We start from the raw sequence: 6,026 nt of genomic DNA on the forward strand, positions 1-6,026 counted from the left end.
CCAGAAAACCATCCCGTAAACATTCTAGGAATTCCTCCTCCACAGTATTTTTACTAATTTGGTTAGCCCAATCTATATGTAGATTAAAGTCACCCATGATGACTGCTGTGCCCTTACTGCATGCTTCTCTAATTTCCCTTTTAATGCCATCTCCAACCTCCGTATTACTGTTTGGAGGTCTATATACCACTCCCACTAACATTTTCTGCCCCTTGATAGTTCTCAGTTCTACCCATACAGATTCCGCATCATCAGAGTTAATATCCTTCCTTTCAATTGTATTAATCACCTCTTTAACCAGCAATGCTACCCCACCTCCCTTTCTTTTTTGCCTATCCTTCCTAAATATTGAATACCCCTGGATGTTGAGTTCCCAGCCTTGGCCACCCTGGAGCCATGTTTCTGTAATCCCAATCAAATCATATTCGTTTACCTCTATCTGCACAGCTAATTCACCCACCTTGTTCCGAATGCTCCTTGCATTAAGACACAAAGCCTTCAGGCTTGTTTTTTTAACGCTCTCAGACCTATATGAATTATTATTTACTGTGACCATGTTTGATTTAAACCGTTGAGTTCTTTGCTGTCTAATTTTGTTTTTCTCCTTCCTGTCTTTTGCTTTTTTCATTGTTTCCCTTTCCTCTGTCTCCCTGCTCAGGTTCCCAACACCCTGCCACTTTAGTTTAAACCCTCCCCAACGGCACTAGCAAACACTCCCCCTAGGACATCGGTCCTGGCCCTGCCCAGGTGCAAACCGTCCCGTTTGGAACCGGTTCTGGGAGAGGTTGGACCAGTACAATGTCCAAGGAATTTGAATCCCTCCCCCTTGCACCATTCGTCTAGCAACGTATTCATTTGAAATATCATATGTTCCATGCATCTGAATCCTCAATCCTGACAACATCATCCTTTGTCAATGGTTTCAGAGTTTTGGATGACTTGTCATTGTGTGATTTCTGTTTCAGCTTTAACAGTTGAAGTCTCTGTCTCAGTTCCTTACTCTGCTTTTCTTTTGCACAGCAGGGTAGCATGGTACGCAACTTGCGACCCATTAGTAGTTCAGCAGGTGAAGAACCACAGTCTAAAGGGGAGGCTCAGTAGCTCAGCAGGGCGAGATAAGGATTAGACTTGCTTTCTGTTGCTTTCTTCAGTAGCTGTTTGAGAACTTGAACACCTTTCTCTGCCTTACCATTCGACTGAGCATACAGAGGACTGGATGTGATGTGTTGAAAGTCATAATGTGCTGCAAACTGTTGCCACTCCTTACAGTTGAAGCACGGACCATTGTCACTAATGGCAATCCTGGGAATTCCATGTCTGGCGAAGATGGATTTAACATTCATTATGACACTGCTTGCTGATGTGCTTGAGAGCAGCGCCATCTCAGGATCGTTAGAATAGTAGTCAATCACTAATAGATAGTCTTTACCATTCAAATGAAAAAGGTCCATACCAACCTTTTGCCAAGGTGCTGTTGGTAAGTCAGCTACTATCCTTTGCTTGTTTGTTTTGGTGTTTCTGACATGTCTCACATTCGCCTATCATGTTCTCAATGTCCTTATTTATGCCAGGCCAATAAACAGTGTCTCTTGCTCTCCTTTTGCATTTTTCAATTCCGAGGTGTCCCTCATGAACCCTTTTGAGCATGTCTCGACATAGAGCCTGTGGAATGACTATTCTGTTCGGTTTTAGTAATAGTCCACTTGTGACACTCAACTCTGACCTTGTGATAGTATTTTGGACAGGAACCTTTTGGCCAACCATGATGAATGTTCTCTATTGCTGTTTGTAACACTGTATCTTTTACTGTTTCTTCTGCTATTTGCTTTGATTTTGTGTCTGACACGGGCAGCGCAGCAGTGACCATACTCACATGAACATCCACGTCTTCCTCAGTAGAGCTCACATGACTTATTGTGGGTGCTCGGGATAGTGCATCTGCTAACACTATGTGTTTGCCTGGTGTGTAGATCAGTTCAAAGTCATATCTTTGCAGCTTCATCATGAGTCGTTGAATCCTTGGAGACATCTCATTCAGATTTTTTTTAATGATGGCAACCAGTGGGCAGTGGTCTGTCTCAACTGTGAAGGTGGGAAGTCCATATATGTAGCCATGGAACTTTTCTAGTCCAACTGCCAAGCCTAGACATTCCTTTTCAATCTGGGAGTATTGACACTCAGAATCAGTCATAGACCTGGAGGCATAGGCAACAGGCTTCCAATCTTCACCCTCTGCTTGTAGCAAGACCGCGCCTAGGCCATCTTTTGATGCATCCGTTACCTTCTTTGACCCAACAAAGAGAATCAAAGTGTCGAGTACAGGTGTGGTTGTCAGCACTGTTTTGAGGTTCATCCACTCTTGTTCATGTCTTTCTGTCCATGCGAACTCATTTGTTTTATGTAGCAGGTCTCGCAGGCAGGCTGTCTTGGCTGACAAGTTAGGAATGAACTTTCCAATGAAGTTTATCATCCCCATGATGCGTAGCACTCCTTTTTTGTCAGTGGGTCGGGGCATGTTGAGTATGGCGTTTACTTTTTCCATATCTGGCTCTATTCCTTTACCAGATAGATTATCTCCTAGGAAAGTGACTTCCTGGATGCCAAACTGACACTTGGCTTTGTTGAGCTTCAGTCCATTCCGGCGTATGCTCTGTAGCACTTTAGTCAGTCTCTCATTGTGTTCTTTCAGTGTGGAGCCCCAGATGATGATGTCATCAACATAGACCCGAACTCCTTCCAGACCTTCAATTATGTGTTCCATCGCTCTATGAAAGATTTCAGATGCAGATATTATCCCGAAAGGCATTCTGAGGAAACGATACCTGCCAAACGGTGTGTTGAAGGTACAGTATTTGGTGCTCTCTTCATCCAGTTTTAGTTGCCAAAATCCTTGAGGCATCAAGCTTTGTGAAGTATCTGGCACCTGACATTTCACTGGTGATTTCTTCTCGCTTGGGAATCTGGTAGTGTTCACGTTTTATGTTTGCATTTAAGTCCTTTGGATCCATGCATATTCTTAGATCATTGTTCTTTTTCTTTACACATACCATGGAGTTAACCCAGTCTGTTGGCTCTTCGACTTTCCTGATGACTCCTAGTGTGGTCATTCTGTCCAGTTCTTTCTTGAGCCGGTCACGCAGGGGTGCTGGAATTCTCCGTGGGGCATGTACCACTGGCTGAGCATCCTCCTTTAGCTGGATCTTGTAAGTGAATGGTAGAACTCCAAATCCTTTGAACACATCCTGGAAATTACTCACTACAGAATCCAATGAGTCATCTGGTCTGCTTGTGGCACAGTTTATACGGTAGACTCTCTTGACCAGTTCTAAGTCCTCACAAGCTTTGTCACCTATTATTGAATCAAGTCTTTCAGCCACAACAGAAAACATGAGATGATGCACTTTGTCTTTGACTGTCACTTTAAGTCTGCATACACCTAAGCTATCTATTTTCTGTCCATTATAGTTCTTCAGTAGTACTGACTTTTTCTGTATGTTGGGCTTTTCTTTCATATTTTTAATGTCACTCATACTGATTAAGTTTGCTTTTGCCCCAGTGTCTAGTTTCAATGTGACTAATGCTCCATTTTCCTGCAGTGGCATCATCCATTTGTCCTCTTATACTGCATTAACTTTATGTTCAGCATTGTCCATTCCTGAGGGCTGCACATTTTCTGTATCCTTTTCGATACTGTCACATGACACCATTCCTACAAAAAATGTCTCACTTAAATCAGTGTCCTCAATCACATTGACTTGTTGCCCTTTCTTTGTTTTTACTTTTGAAAAGCATTGTTTGGCAAAGTGATTCTTTCCATTACATTTTCCCAAACGCTGGGCATTGTCTTGACTGGTGTTTGTAACCACAGCGTTTACAATTAAAAGTTCCATCCTCCGATTGCTTTGCATTTCTGTTCTGCCCACGTTTCTTCCTTTTGTAGGACACAGCACCGACAGCAGCATAGTCACTCATTACAGTCGCATTATTATTAATTTCACTGAAAGTCTTTGCGTGCTGTTGAGCTAGCTCACTGGCATGGCATATTTTCACAGCATCCTCCAATGTTAGTTCGGTTTCTCTCAACAAACGTTCCCTGACTTTTTTTATCATCATGAATACCAAACACAATCTGGTCACGAATCATGGATGATTTCAGTTCAGAGAAATTACATGTCTGTGCTTTCAGTTTCAGATCGGTCACAAAGCTATCAAAAGTCTCATTTTGCTGCTGTGTCCGTGAACGGAACACGTACCTCTCATAGGTCTCGTTCTTTTTGGGAGAACAATGTGCATCAAACTTCTTTAGCACATCGTCCATTTTTTCTCTGTCCTCCTCTTGATCAAATACAAACATATTAAATACCTCTATCGCCTGCGGGCCTGCAACCGTAAGCAGTAACTCTATTTTCCTTGCGTCTGGCTTCGTACCGAACCCGATGGCAGCAATGTAGAGTTCGAATTGTTGTTTGAAAGTCCACCAATTGCAGTCGACATTCCCCATGAGTTTCAAACCCTCCGGTGGCTTCAAATTCTCCATGTCGCGTTTCACAATATTCAGCAGATAGTACCAATCCTGGTACCATGTTATATGTTCATAAATAAAGAGACGTTATCATTATGAACAGCTAGCTTGAGCTAGTCATTTATTCAGCCATGTGGACTAGTGTACAGGCATCCATCTTGACTACTGCCTTGTGGGTAGCCCACTACTAAACATACAGCTCCACCTAGTGTACCATTCTAGAATGACATGTTACTGATCATTACACCGTCTGCCCTCTCAGGCGGACGTAAACGATCCCATGGCACTATTTCGAAGAGGAGCAGGGGCGTTCTCCCCGGAGTCCTGGCCAATATTTATCCCTCAACCAACATCACTAAAACAGATTATCTGGTCATTATCACATTGCTGTTTGTGGGAGCTTGCTGTGTGCAAATTGGCTGCCGTGTTTTCTACATTACAACAGTGACTACATTCCAAAAGTGCTTCATTGGCTGTAAAGCACTTTGGGACTTCCTGGGGTTGGGAAAGGCGCTATGGAAATACAAGTCTTCTTTCTTTAAAGAAAGACTTGCTTTTATAGAGCGCCTTTGACGACCTCAAGACGCCCCAAAGCGCTTAACAATGAGCATCTGGCAATATTATAATTAGAACATTATAATAGACACACCATCGAGAGGTATTTTAAAGTGAGGGAACAAAGAAGTTCTCTTTGTTTTTGCCCCAGATTACAAAATCAGCCATCATGTGCCAAGAATATACTGTAGTTTTCAAGCTGCGACAGCAATATTATTAGAACGGATTCGAAGCGATCTGCAAGATGAAGCTCTTAACAAAAATGTACATTGGTCTAAAGACCTGAATAAATGTATTCCTTTTTACTCATTCATGGAGGACCAAGAACCAGACTACAAATTATTCAATCTCTCCAGCAGAGGGCGAAGGTGATTTCCCCCACCCCACCAAGTTCACCATTAGTACCTGGGTAACCTGCAGACTTCCACGAAAGACAAACTCCTATATATATTTTTAAAAATATAAAATATATATCTCAATACAAGCCCCAACCAAATTTGCGAAACGTTAGGTGAAAATTTAAACCTGAATAAAACAGCTGTGTCAACAACATTTGGAAAAAAATAAATACACTGCTTGTCAAAAAAATTCTTCAGCACTCAGCACAAGACTCCCACCCCTGGGCGGAGAGAGGAAGATTGAAAGCGGTGTAGCCTTCTCTCGCGATATTCTCTCCGCCCTCAAGTTGAATTCTTTTTGTGTTGTCTGTTTCTTCCTCCTTTCAGGCCGGAGAGGAGGCTGAGATTGAAGAATCTGTGTTGTGAGCCAGTCAGTGGCGACGTGGCCGAGCCCCCGCGCTGTAGTGTAGCGAGCAGCTGGGGATTGTAGCGAGCTGTTTGGAACCTTGAGCCGGCGGGCAGGCGACCGCCAGCCAGAGGATTGACACAGGGACACCGATACAGTGAGAGACAGACAGAGTGCCGCAGTGCGAGCACCGCAGCACTCTATC

At 43.2% G+C, this 6,026-nt stretch overlaps 1 protein-coding gene across 2 annotated transcripts in view; it reads right to left on the minus strand.

Annotated features, from left to right (window-relative positions):
* The window catches only part of ugl (ureidoglycolate lyase), a 74,841-nt gene that overhangs the window by 68,657 nt on the left and 158 nt on the right, over positions 1 to 6,026 (minus strand). The window lies entirely within an intron of this gene.

The sequence above is a fragment of the Somniosus microcephalus genome, chromosome 2, assembly GCF_052327205.1.
Source record: "Somniosus microcephalus isolate GS21.2 chromosome 2, FLI_Smic_1.0, whole genome shotgun sequence".
NCBI lineage: Eukaryota > Metazoa > Chordata > Chondrichthyes > Squaliformes > Somniosidae > Somniosus > Somniosus microcephalus.